The 14,004-nt window shown below is 42.3% G+C and overlaps 1 long non-coding RNA gene across 5 annotated transcripts in view; it reads right to left on the bottom strand.

The window, feature by feature from the left end:
- Window positions 1–519: 519 nt before the first annotated feature.
- The window catches only part of LOC106887844, an 82,377-nt gene continuing 68,892 nt past the window's right edge, over window positions 520–14,004 (bottom strand). For all 5 annotated transcript variants that reach the window (XR_001411971.1, XR_001411973.1, XR_001411972.1 and 2 more), the window contains 2 exons: window positions 12,417–12,590; window positions 520–724 (listed from right to left, as the gene is read on the bottom strand). This is a non-coding gene — a long non-coding RNA (uncharacterized LOC106887844). The remainder of the gene's footprint in view (window positions 725–12,416; window positions 12,591–14,004) is intronic.

Below are 14,004 nucleotides of genomic sequence, written 5' to 3'. Positions count from 1 at the left end.
ACACCAAGGCAATACTGCCCACAGGAGGAGCACTGCCAGAGCTGCAAACCCTTTTACAATCACTTTGCTGACTTGCAAGTTATGAGGATACTCTTGCTGAGAGGAGTTTGGGCTTGATTTCCTGCTTTATGTTAACAGCTTGGTTTGTTGGTTGACAATGCAAGGACCACAATCTGAGTCACTCTCTGGAATTCCTTCAAAAAAAAAAAGGACTCCTCTTGTGTCTAAAGACCAGGATGGCATAAAAAGGCTCTGCTGGTGCTGCTCTGATGTCCCTTTTAGTGGACAAACAGAGGACAACCACCTTCAGCTGTTGCATTGTCAGTGAACTATTTCTCTTTTCCTCACCACTCATCTTTCTTTCTAGAACATAGAGAAATTAAGACACAGGCCATTTATTCTCTTGTGGTACTCAGCATATTCCTCAGCCTACCAGAACAACACAGCAGAGTTCTGTTCTCAAGCACCAAATTCACTACAGGAACAGTCCATAAGAAACTTTCATTTCTTGTTTCTTACCTTCTACAAAGATTGGTCTGGGAACATTCCTCTGTTTTCACCTTACTCCTTCCCAGCTCTGCACACAGTTCTGGAGATCAGATCTGTCCCAGCCAAAACAAGCAGCATGCCCAAAACTTCATTGGCTTAGCATTGGTTCTCATGAGGTGGTTGGTCAAGGGAAAAGGAAGGCTGGTGTCCCATTGTGACAAACCCACTTCGCACCCTAAGAAAAAACGTCCATAAAATATGTTAAAAACAAGTTTTAAGAAACAGTCATTGCATATTTGATAAAAGACAAGACTCGGCTTTGTATTCAGCTTTTTGAATGTCAGAAAAAAAGACTGCAAATCTTTGGAGAGCAGACCTGAAAAATAAGAGGGTGGAAAGCCAAAGCTGTATTGCTGGGCCATAGTGTGGTACTTCAGGGTACAGGGAATGCGTGGCTGCCTGTGGGCAGAAGCTCTGGAAACTTCAGGCTGTCTATGAAGATTCCCAGTTTTTCTAGGAACACTTTATGAAGACTGCCCAAGCCCTCATGTCTTACTGAGCACATTTTGCTGCTCTCCGCCTGTGTATCAATGTAGCACTGCAAAGGCAAAACACTAGCATCCCCTGCTGCAGCAATCTTAGGATACCCTCTGTGATATACAGTTATCTGAACTAATAAGGAGGAAAGATGTTGTTTGAAGAGGACAGAAAGATAGCCTTACCTCCCCTGAATACCACTCACTTAGTGGCTTTGGCCTGGCTCCAAGCCAGGAGGAGAGCAGCATGCCCTTGTCTGTGTTGAATGAAAGCCTATTGCCAGCTGCCAAATAGCTTCAGGCAGACAGTGACTCCGAGGTCCAAACTAAGAGCTCTAAACTCATTCATTCATGGGCCAGGATCTTTCCTAACCCTAGGGGGGTGTGATAGAGAAAAAAGAGATACGTCCCCCAGGTAACTGTCTCTTGCATCACACAGCCTGAGCCTAATAAGGGTCTATTGCTGTCTCATTCCATTGCTAACACTGTGACTCTAACTGCCGTGTACTACAAATTAATTCATTCCTTCAGGCCTTGCTGTTCAGTAACTGGCTGTCACAGCAATCTCCCGAGGAGCTAATTGAGAGTTGTGATCCGTGCAGTATTTCCATTAGTGCTGTAATGACAAGCAGCCAGACACACACACATGCATGCTCGCACACACACAGCACAGGTTCCTCTGTCCCCACAAAGGGAAGCAGATAACAAGCCAGAGCCATCTCAAGTGCTAAGCAGCAGCTGGGAGGAAAGGAAAACAGAAGGAACAATTTCCATGATTCAGACTGAGGTCACCCTAATTTTGCCTGAGTGAGAGCAACTTGCTGGGAGCTCAAGACAAGCTTCTAATTCACATTAGTGGAGTAAAATCTTTTACATACACCTCTTCTGTACAGTGGCACTGTTCCCAGAGACTATAAATCCCACCCAACAGGTCTCCTCTATTTGAATGGCCTTCCCCATTGCATGGTGGGACCTGTAGTCTCCATAGAGATGCTTCTTCAATAAGGATGATTACAGTTGTAGTTGCACGTAATACTGGAGAAGCTACTAATATTAGAGTCACACAGTTTCTGCTTAGCAAACTAGAAGAGGTGTTAATTTGGCAAGAATGTATTTGATCAGTTATGATGTGGTTCATTCAGGAACCTGGATAGCTCAGGCATGAAGTCTGTTTATGAACTTAGTCTCTTTTTTATTTGTTTTTCCTTTCATGCCTAGTTTCCAGAGAATTAGCAGAAAAACATTAAATACAGCACCTCCTGTAGCTGTGCCACCAGCTGGTAAAGACTTAGCCATCTTAAAGGACGTGTTTTATGTCCTAGCTGGACTACATCCTCACAGTCCTCATCCAGAAAGCACAGGACATGCAATTCCATGCTGTCATTGATGATTATTTAGCAGAGTTAGTGTTCTCTTGGGGTTTTTTCCACTTTTTGAACTAACTCTAGAATTAGCACTACCATATATGAGGCCTTGTCTATGTACAGACTTAATTGTCTTAGAAATTGGTCAAATTGATGCAGACTAGTTCAGTAGGCACTTTCCACTGAGCGCTTTATTAATTCCAAAGCTGTGGCCAGTTTCTTTATAAATTAAAGACAGTTTCAAAGTCTGTTATCAATGGGAAACCAAATCACTACAATTATTTTGAATGACAATGAACCAATCCTTTAAAAATGTTGTCTGGGTTTTGGTCTTTATAGCCTTAAAAAAAAGAAAAAAAAGACTATTTAGAGTTTCCCTAGTAATTAAAATTCTGTGCCATTTTAAGTATCTAAGCAACTCAGGATGCTTTAGCAAGTGAATTATTTCAAAGTGATCTGTGTGATTATCATAGCAGCCAGCCAGATCTAAGTTGCTCCAGTCACCCTTAAATTGGGACTGTTGCAATGGCAGAAGTAACTCAGCCTTGTGTAAGGACGAAGTTCATGCTGGGGCACTCTCAAAGGGTGAAGATCCCCTTGCTGGCGCCTGGACTGCTCTCACATAGTCCCAGGTTTCCAAAGGCAGCTTTTTGGCAAGGGAATGAGCTACAGGTTCTTCAATTGTGAAAGCACAATATGCTACTCTGGCTACTAGTGCAGTCCAGCTTTATAAAAATACCTAGGGAAGATACCTATTCAAGGTACACAAACAGCCTTTAGGGCTCAGATAGAGGATTATGCTACTGAGCCTTAAGAAGTCATGGCATATAATCTTAGCTTGATAATTGAGCACGTGCATGCTCCTGGCATGTGATAAATGCAAGGTCACTTGACTTAACCTAGGAGAAGACAGCATTAAGTGGAATTACCCCATGTCTGCTGCAGGCTAGTTGTGCACACAGCTGTTACCACAGCTCAGCTGATACATAGCAATTTGTTCAGTTGTGCTAAATGTTACTGCATTTACAAACCCCGATTCTGCCCTCTTGTGACAATATCACAGGAAAATGAGGTTCTTTTAAAAGTCAGATGAATTTGATAAAGGAAACACAAAAATTTCAAAAACTTTCACAACAGTGAAGTGCCTCTGGAAAGTAGGATGTTCTGAAATATCCATGTAGACCCATACTGTACTGTATATAACTGTAATTACCATTTTCAATTGGATATAGCAGCAATAGACATAAAAAAATCCCAGGGGGACACAGTGGAAGGCAACAGAATGGGTGCATCTGCCTTTTCTGCAGACAATCAAACTGAAAGCTCACACCACACCAAGAACAGACCCTACCATCACTCATGGCAAGCTTCTGAAAAAAGACAAGAGGATGTTAGTGAAGAAAGTTCCAAAAGCTCAGGGGCAGAGGAGATCCTGGAAGAGACCACACAGCCCATTAGGGTATGGTGTGTCCTGGGGCTTCTTTTCAAGGGTCATTCAGGGCAAGCCCAAAGAATATGCAAAGTGGGCATAAAGCTTATCTCTGTTATTTATGATGGGAAAGCTGTGGTATAAGTGGAAATGGCCCTGAGTTCTGACTAATAACTTGTTACAGAAATACTATGTGCCACAGAATAGCTTTGCCTTCTGTGAAAAGTATAAGTCACACTTTTTCCCTTAAAATGTGATACAAGATGGTTTCCAGGTGAGAGGTGGGGGTGGAGTGTGGACATACAAGTAGTGATTTATTCCAGACTATCTTTAACTGAGTACCTGGGGGGAGCTTCCAAAATGAGGTGACTCATTTAGTGAGCAAACTGATCAGCAAACTGATCTCTTTGTAACTCTGTCATACCAGCACACATATAGTTACACAGAAGGACAGAATCACCCCAAACAACCTGAGTCAAGTCCTGTGGCTGTATAATATGTGAAAGAAGCCACTTGTTCATGTCAGAATTTGACATCCTCATGGTCTCCACGCACAACATAATTCTGGGGCCTGAGCATTTTGCTGCCAGCAAGCCTCAGTGTTCTGTGTTTCCTACAACATAATCCTGTCAATATTTGCACTAGTTTTTTCCCGTGGCTCCCCAATGCTTGAAAATATTATGTTTTTTACAGAGGAAGACCTCAAGCCTCTCAAACTTTCAGTACTCACTGCACTGTTCTGTTCAATCATTCAATCACATTTCCATAGCCTTTACAGGAATGTTCTTGCAATAAGCAATGTAGTCACAAGCAGAACATGTGCTGTTCCGCAGCTCAGTCATGGGCTGGGGTGGGCAGAAGGGGAAGCACACAGGGACTCACTTGGTACATTGGCAAACAAAGAGCATTTGTACACACAGGCTCAGGGAAGTCTGGTAAATTCACGCAAGTTGTAGGGAAAACCAATTACTAACAAGATTTTTTTCAAGTTAGTGCAACACAGAGAACTCTGGGCTGTACCTCCAGAGATCCTAGTGTGAAGCTTGGGTTGGTGAGCACATGCACAGCTACTGTCTGTGAGCAGAACTGCCATGCTCCCTCCTGGAAATATCTGGCATATCATGTACTGACAGCATACCTGAGGGGCAGCTGTATGGATGGCAACATGGAAATGCCCAAAGGCAAAACAATGAAACAGGTCTGTGATACTCTCTAGTCTCTCTGTGACTTCTCTAGCAATGCCCAAGTCTGTTGTTGGCTCCATACATCTGACACACAAAACTGAGAAACTGGATACAACTAATGTGGAGCTGCACCAGCAGAAAGCGGATATGGCCACTAAAGCCCCTTCACACCACACCTTCTCCAGAAAACCCAGGACAGCCCCAAGGTGCAATACTTGCCTCCGCTCAAGAGGTCCCTGCAGCTTGTGTTTGATGGAAGACACCTGTCTACCCTGTGAATAGACCTGCTATTCCTGTGAGAACAGGGATCTTGAGAGAGGAGTTGTCCTGATGCAGCAAGCTCATCAAATAATTTGGAAGGAATCTTTGGAGCACCATCTAGTCCAGTCATGAAGTGGGACTACTACCACCACTAGAACATGTCAGCTGTACCTTTGTCTAGATGACTCTTGGAAACTTCCAAGGATGGAAGTTCCACCATATCTATGGGTAACGTGTTTCACTGCAGCACAGGCCCTCTGGGGAAGTTTTACCGATGCCTAATTTGAATATCCCAAGACACAGTATGTACTGCTTGCCATAGCTGGCAGAAGCCCAAGTCGTATCTGGACTTTTCTAAAGATGGTAAGCATAAAATGAGCAAAAATAAGCAAACATTTGGAAACAGGCTCACAAAAACAGTGTATAAACTCATTTGTCCTGCTGCCTGAAACTCAGCACTAACTACAGGAACTCCTTCAGGACTTCTGTTTTCAAAAGCTCTCTGAGTCAGCGGGACTGAAAAAAGATTACGGTACTCTGATACTCCCTCTGACAGAATAAAGCTGCATGAAAACAATCAAGATGACATTAAACAGCGTCTGACTGCAAGCCCAGCTTTCACAGCATTCTCTGTTCAGTAGGCCAGTATAGAGAGCAGGGACTTCAGTTTCTGATTATGGCCCCCCAGTTATACTGCTCAGTTCTCCAAGGCAGTTATCAAGTGCAAATAAACTCACAGGGGGACACTTGCCTCCTCTAGTTCTAATTAATGCCACTGAAACTCATCATTAGTTAGGCGTATGAGGGCAGCTCATACACATGTAACAATCTATCAGGTTACATATACCTATTGTATAATACCAAACAAAGGAGATGCTCTTGATTCAGTTCAAGAGAAGGCTAAAGCACCAAAACATATGTACCTCATTTGGCTCTTTGCCCACTTCACTTGTAAAAGCAATGAACTAGTTTTATTCTGGTCTGCCATGTTCCAAGTTAACTCACTGCATAATTTACTGTAGCTGTCTTACAAATCACACTGAATCGCAGAATTCGGATTGGAAAGGACACCTGTAGGTCATCTGGTCCCTGCTCAAAGCAGGCCCAGTTTTGAACTTGGATCAGGCTGCTCAGAGCAAATTGTGACTGTCTCTGAAGAAGATAGTCACTCTGCAACCACTCCCATTACAAAGAACTTTTTCCTTTCATGTATTGCAAACCCCGGTTGCAGGTTGTATTCATTGCCTCTCATCCTTCTATTGTGCTGCTCCAAGTAGAAACTGTCTCTGTCTTCTCTTGAACTATCCATTAGGCAGTTGAAGGCTACAATTAGACCTCCCTTATTTTTCCTTCCCCACTTGAATAAACTCATATCTTTCAATCTCTCCTTTTATTTCATGTGCCCCAGTTCTCTAACCATCTTTGTCACCATTGGTTGGACTTGCTCCAGTTTGTCAACATCTTCCCCGTACAGGGCAGCCCCAAAATGGACACAGTACCCAAGCTACAGTCTTGCAACTGCTGAACACAGGGGAATAATCACTCCTCTACTTGTTGGATACAATCCTATTAATGCAGCCTAGGATGTGCTCAGCCTTCACTACCTCAAAGTCATACTGCTGATTGATCTTCAGCTTGCCTCTCAGGAGCCTCAGGTCCTTTTCTGCAGAGCTGCTCTGTAGCCACATGGATTCTAGCCCACACTTCTTTCAAAACCAACATTCACTTTCTGAAACGCCTTAGCAACATCACAAAATCAGCATGCAATTTGTAATTCAAGGGCAGTAAATACACCTCATGAGCAGAACAGAAAATAGATGGTTTGTCGGGGTGCCTGAATTTGCTTGCAACTGACAATTTAGGGAGTGTTTAGGCATAATTTACAAATTGTATGCCCCCACCTCCTACTTTACTTTTTTTTTTTCCCAGCACAGTATCTGTGCCTTACACATTTGTGTAAGGTGCCACAACTTTTGCCTTCTCTGAGGCCTCATGCACCAGATGTGCAGGCCAGCCTGGTCATCTGGGGTCCACTGGGGAAGTGAACAAGGAGCAAACAACTGCTATTAGAGTCGAAGGAAGCAGAAGGGACATGCCCTTGCACCACCATTTCTAACCTGTAGGCAACAGAAAGTTCTCTGGTTCAGAGGAAAGGCTAGGAGTTGAGCACTCCCCCCCCATCTAGCAGAAAACAGTGCAGCTCTCTGGATAGGAGACCACAGCAGGGAGCAGTGAGGAGAAAGGTGGCTCAGGAGCCCATTATGTTTTCAGCAAACTGCATTCTTCCACCAGAATGCCCTGAACGTTTTAGCACTGCCCCAGGAACAGATCTACAATGTCTCTCCTGAATCTAGTTTCATATCTGGTTATACCTATCTCCCCAATGTACACATCAACAGATTTTGTATTCCGACTCATTTGATTTCTGGCAGTATTTACATTTTAACTCACAGTATGTTTCTCTTTCCTGTGGGTGGTTTAGAGCAGATTTCACAGCTGTTAGGTTTTAAATAAAGTATCTGTTCTACTTAGTTGTATTTTAAATGATTCACAGTCTGCAGGTATGCTGTTTTCTCCCCTCTGTCTGCTCTATTTTCCATGTTGCCCAAGCACTGTAATCTCCTAAGACAAGATCCATTTTGTCCAGCACTGTAGCTATGTCAGTCAAGGGTGCAATCAATGTTAGAACATTACCTGTTGCAATGGCCTAGAGCAGATACTTAAAGAAAGTTGATTAGAGACAGGGCTGGAACAGAATCACTGTGTCCTTGGGGCACTGGGCTGATGCTTTAGAGATCTCCAAAACCCCTTTCCAGGTGGTAATATAAAATACAGCATACTTTGGGTCATTTCCTCTCACACCCTGCCTTTGCCCAGGGCATGATTTCACATTTTTCAATACTGTGAAATCCTCTGTCATAGAGATTCTTTCACTTTTATTTATTCACATATCAACACTATTGTCCATTATGGCTTCTAGTGATCTGCTTGGCCTAGAAAACCTCCCTTCCTTGTTTTTGGAGTTAGGTAGTATCTTTGTCACCTTCCTTCCCCATGATTTAAGTGAGATACGATTTTGTGATGAATGCATACACATTTACAAAATCCGCTAATGCAAACTTAGTAATATCTTTGGAACTGTGGTAAGTGGGAAAAGATTAGGCTGGTACAAACTCTGTCAACAAAACTATACAGCTGCTGCCATCTTAGTTGCATTCATGCTAAGCACTGGCTGCAGCATAAGGTAAAGCTTTCCAGGTGTAATCTCAGCCAAAGAAAGAAAGAAACTGCCGCCAATTACAGAAATTCACCTGGTGACCTACTTATTTAAATATATCAATCTTATATACAAGAAACTAACTTGTATGGGGACCATCATTCTGTAAGGATATGTCCTTGCCCATAAGAACCCACAGTCTAAACAACAGATGCATACAATAACTGTAGAAGCATATGCTGCCAACAGGTTCCCATAACATGGCAGAGTTTTAATGGAGAGTTGATAATTTTAGCAGTTTATCTTTTTATGTTACTCTGCCTTGTACAGATTATCTCCGTGTAGTAACAAAATTAATTTATGGTATCTATTTTGTTTGTTCTGACCTTACATGTAACTAACATCCACTTACTCACACTGAAAGAACTCCATGGTAGATCTAGTATTAAAATACGCAGCCTGAATAAGCTATTTGGTAGGATTTGGCCAATCAGGACAGTATTAAAACAAAACTAATAATTAATAATATCCTATTGCTTAGTACTTATACCACACTTTGCATTTAGAAGTACTGCAAAAACCATTACTTGATTAATCAATTAATCAAGAAGCTATAAAATTAGCTACATTAACTAATTAATTAATCAAGAAGCTATTAAAAGCCTGACTGAAAGGATATCGATTGCTGCTAGAAATAACAATGCAACTGCAATGTTGTGGTGCAAAGATAAGAATTTCAGAGCTGGGAAACAACAGTTTGTGGATCTATGAGGATTCACGTGCGTGGATTTGAGATGCCCCCGAAAGGTGTGTGGGATGGGAAACAGAAAAGAACTAGAACATATATCTTCAAACATAAGTGTAAGGGGTTGTTTGAAATGACACCACTTTTAAACACAAAAGAACAAGATACGGCTGAGATCCTGCCTTGCACGTAATTCCCATCTTGAAGAGAAGGTAGGAAAAATTAAAAGAAAACATACTTCTACTTTATTTATCAGCCTTGGTATCAGCTCCTGCCTTTATTATTGGGTTCTCAGAGACCTACTGGGATAAGAACTAAAATAGGTTTTTACCAATTAATTAATCTCTGATGAGAAGATGCTCATAGCTGGCTCAGTACATGCTGCTCACTCTATGATCATGACTTAATTCAGTCTAAGAAGTCTTTGCAAGAGCAGAGGAAGGGGAGACCGTGAGCTGCACCCAGATAGGGATAAAGCAGAAGCAGCACTGATACCCTTCCTGTCTCCGATGAGGGTCATGGCGTGGAAGGGCCAAGCCTAGGGGCAGGTGAGGTAGACATCCATGTACTCTTTACCTCTTGTTTATAACCAGGCCATCTATTTTACAACCTGAGCACTTTACCAAGCTATACATCTTACAGGGCAGGACCACGGCTAATTTCAGTAACTTTCCTGATCTGATCCTTCCAATCACCAATTTTTATGCTCCACTTCCACAAGGCTAAGCAGTAGCTGAGTTTCATCTGGTATTAGCACACACATGATTCTAGAGCTACTGGAAAGTGTGAGTGAAAACCGCCACATTGATGACCGCTAGAAGGTCTTGTGCACAGGCTTTACCAGAACTACAGGCTCATTGTTAAGGACCCTCCATCTCTCAATCCTGCAGTCATACTTCTGATGGCATATCGAATTGCAATATCAATTGAATAGCAGCACCTCTGGCATGGAAAGGGTGTCTGAGATACTGTGGATCTGCTCCACCTACTGATTCCAGAACATGCCAGGCTACACCTCTGTACTGGAGATGAAGATAGCTGCAGGTGACAATATAAGGCACTACAGACTGTATATGATCTGCAGGCTACTGCTTGGTGATCACGGCAGTAGAAGAGCTGAGAGGAGCTTCCCATTCTTTCTAAACTGAGCTGTGGTAAGACAGATTTTATGTTATGGGATCGTTGATCCCCTCCCCCTACTTTCTTATTCCAATTTTCACCCCCCTCCCTTATATTTTATTAAATTTCAATCTCTTTTTGGTAATAGCGAACAAACAGAAAATGAGAGCAGAATATTATATCCCATAGCATCCCAGCAGCTTGAGAGACAGGCACATCAGCACAACTGAAGGGGGGAGGAGGGGAAGCTCATACCAGGTAGTGCCTTTCCTCATCAGGCAAATATATAAGCAGAAGGAGTGAAGAAAGGTTTGCTTGGCTCTTGAAGCAGAGTACTGGAGCAGTCTAGACGTCAACTTAATTGGCTTAAAATTAAGCATATTATGGCAGTCAGTGTCTCCAAGGATGAGCAGCAGAAACAGGTTATACACCCTGACATGCAAGGCACAGGTCTGGTCCAAATCCTTGCATCCTATGAAGGCTGTGGTTTTGTGCATATTGCACTGCAAGAGCCATATATGCTACAGATGATGACCAAGGTAACAAGATTAGGTGCCTGGGCAACAACGTTGTGCAAAAAATGAACGGCATCTCTGTGACCCAGTGTAGAACAAAGGCTAACATTTTCTATACAAAAACATTTTCTGTTCCATCTCCTAAATGGAAAAAGAAAAGCCAATTCTGAAAAGCATAAATGCAATGCCTTTTTTTAGTCTAGCTGCAGTGAATATCTATATGGCGGACTGCTGGTGAGGAATCTTTCCTTTCCCTGCTGACACTAGATCAGTAATTCTCTCTTTCATACTGTATGGCTCTGGCATCAACTCTACTGCTCAGGAAAAGCCCAGTCTCCCTGAGTGAGATCACTATTTATACTGGATGCCCATTAATTGCATTGCTTGGAATGATTTGCTGTGGGTTTTCTTTTTTTTATTCTAGCTGCATTATGTCATGATCTGATGATTGATTGGGTCCTGTGAGCAATCATGAGCCCAAGCCTATTGCTGCTAGCTTGATAGACTGTATATCTCTATTTCATATTCAATAATGATGAATGGTCATGGCTTACATTTATATAGCGCCTTTCATCCAGAAAGATCCCAAAGCGCTTTACAAATTGATTTACTGTGCAAACTATGGGGTTTATTCTCCGCTTCATAAGCTCGTATAAATCCCATTGAGTTACTTGCACTTCATCACAGTACTTGGTATTGCCCAAACAAAGCACAAGCACTCTTTATATTACACCTAGGAGAGAATCAGGGAACACTTATAAAAATATGCAAGTGTTCAGAACCTCAATTTTATATCTTATCCAAAAGGCAGAATCTTCAACAGCAAAGCATCCACCTAACCCTGGGAAAGTGCTGCTTTCTGCACTACTAACAGGGTTTCCTGCAGAAAGCATTCCTTGGAGAGGACACCACCAAGAGCTGAGCCTGCCTGCTCACATGACTGCACGCTAAGACAGTAGCTGCTAAAGACAATCAGTTCCTTCTGTTTAAAAAAAAAACACCGTTAAACAGAAAGCTAGTAGCAATTGAATGTCAGGAGTCATCAATATAGGCTAGCATGGGTTTCTTCTGGGTTGCAGAAGAATTAAACAGGAAAAAGGCTCAGGCAACCTTCCTAAATACTTTGAGCAAGTATTTAGACACGGCATGATGTTCTGCACTAATGTTTTGAAGCAAATTACCCAGTTGTCTTCTCCTCTGTTTAACTTGGGGTGGGGAAGGAAACCAGGCACCAGGTAAGTGCCTGGCTTCAGCAACTGCTGTTGTTTCCCACCTTGATGACTAGCAAAAGGGAGTCCCAGATCTGGAATCTTTCCTTCAGATCTTCCAAGCCTGAAGGATAAAGAGAGATGTAGGGAACTCGTGACTGAGACAAAAGGTATTCACCTCGAGTACTTTTTCCACATTCTCCACTGAGTCTAAAAGCTTTACAGGAGCAAGAGCATCTCTACTTCCATGACTTTGGCAGAGAGTTAAGTGAGTTGCATAAAAACGAATGCAGAAATTCTCAAACAAATATGGTGCCTATGAAAACGAGATGCCAACAGTGGCTCTTACCTGTATGCCATGGGTGTAAGATGAACACAGTCCCAGGTACCGTTTTTTCCACACTGTGTCACTTCTGAAATGGCTGCAGTACCAATGCTGGTTCTAATCTGACAGTCATGTCAAGTTATCCAACACTTGTGTGAAAGATCCACCTCCTAAGGAATTTTAATCCAAATGTGTTCTCTGGGAAAGCAAAAAGAAATAGCTTACAGATATTTGAAGGTATTAATCTAGTGCTAAAATTACATATGACTTTCAGGTTTTTTCCATTGTCTTTTCTTTCTTGGCCCATCGGAATTACCATGCTGACATACTACAGCAATAAGTACTGTTAAAAAAAAAAGAGAGAGAACAAAATCTTCCCTCCTTTATTTCATTAAGGACTGTTTGCCAAATTCTTTATTAATGTCAGATCAAAGAAAGGAAGATAACAAAGGTTAAGACAAGAAAAAAATCCCTTCTTGAAGACATGAGTATTTTAAAAAATAAATCTAGCAGAAGGATTGACAGCATCAGCCTGAAAAGCCTCATGCAACATGCATTCCTGGGGTGGGGATCACGCAGGAAACATAGGAGGATTTAGCCAGCAGTTTCATATGTTCAGGGCAATATAGCTGCAGTCGGTCCCTCAGCCGTGCATGTCCCACCTTTGTTTTGCTCAGCTCTAGCAGCTTGCCCAATACCAGTAAAATCATTTGGACAACAAGTGAGTGAGGTTTTAAGGAGGCTGTAGACAAAGATGTCCTCCTATTTCCCCCCGCTGCAAACATCCTGCTCATTTGATCTCAGTGGAAGGTGGTTACAATGAATGTCATGGCAAATGGGATGCTGAAGCACACCGAAGCCTTAGAAATTTCCTGTAGTACAGGCAGAGAGATTGGAAAAAAGGCATTGCCCAACAGTAGATGTTCAGGGCAGTCAGATGCAGGGCACCTGCCCCTGCTGCTCACCTAGGGCATGAGACCCCGCTAACCACTCTGAAGACTGCTCTCCCACTTCAGGGAAGAGGGTAGCATTTCTGTATTTCCATTTGTCATCTATATTTTAAGTGTGGATCTCAGTCATATTTAATACGCGGTTGCATTTAGCATACAATTTAAGTGGAATATCAGTTTTTTCTTGGACATTTTCCCTCTATTACCTAGATATGTCACAAACCCTGAGAAATTTCTCTTCAGAATATCTGCATGGGAGCTCATGGTGTAGAAGAACCGCAAGATGATGGATACAACCTAAAGCCAACACCACATTCTTTCATTTTAGGGGACCACCATGGTGTGATGAAGGCCTGTTTTATCAGCCTAGGTTCCACAACTTGTGTGGCTAAATTTCAGCCCATTTTTACTTCAATTCAAATTCTTCCATTTCATTTTCAACTTTACATTACCTGCTTTGCATTTGTATCCACAAAGTGAGAAAAGTAAGAACATTTTGATACAAATGGCCTGCTTAGCAAGAGGGGAACCCTAAATAACCTTCCAACACCTAAAAGGAGATACAGCCAGGATTAAGATACTGCCATGGAGGCACGTGGCAGGAGAATGAAACATTGTGGAATTAATTGCAAGAGGGTGATTTTGACTGAATATAAACAAAA

This window comes from Calidris pugnax, unplaced genomic scaffold, assembly GCF_001431845.1.
Source record: "Calidris pugnax isolate Ruff unplaced genomic scaffold, ASM143184v1 scaffold56, whole genome shotgun sequence".
NCBI lineage: Eukaryota > Metazoa > Chordata > Aves > Charadriiformes > Scolopacidae > Calidris > Calidris pugnax.
Note: the sequence above shows the minus strand (reverse complement) of the source record. Positions and strands in the feature narration are given on the sequence as shown.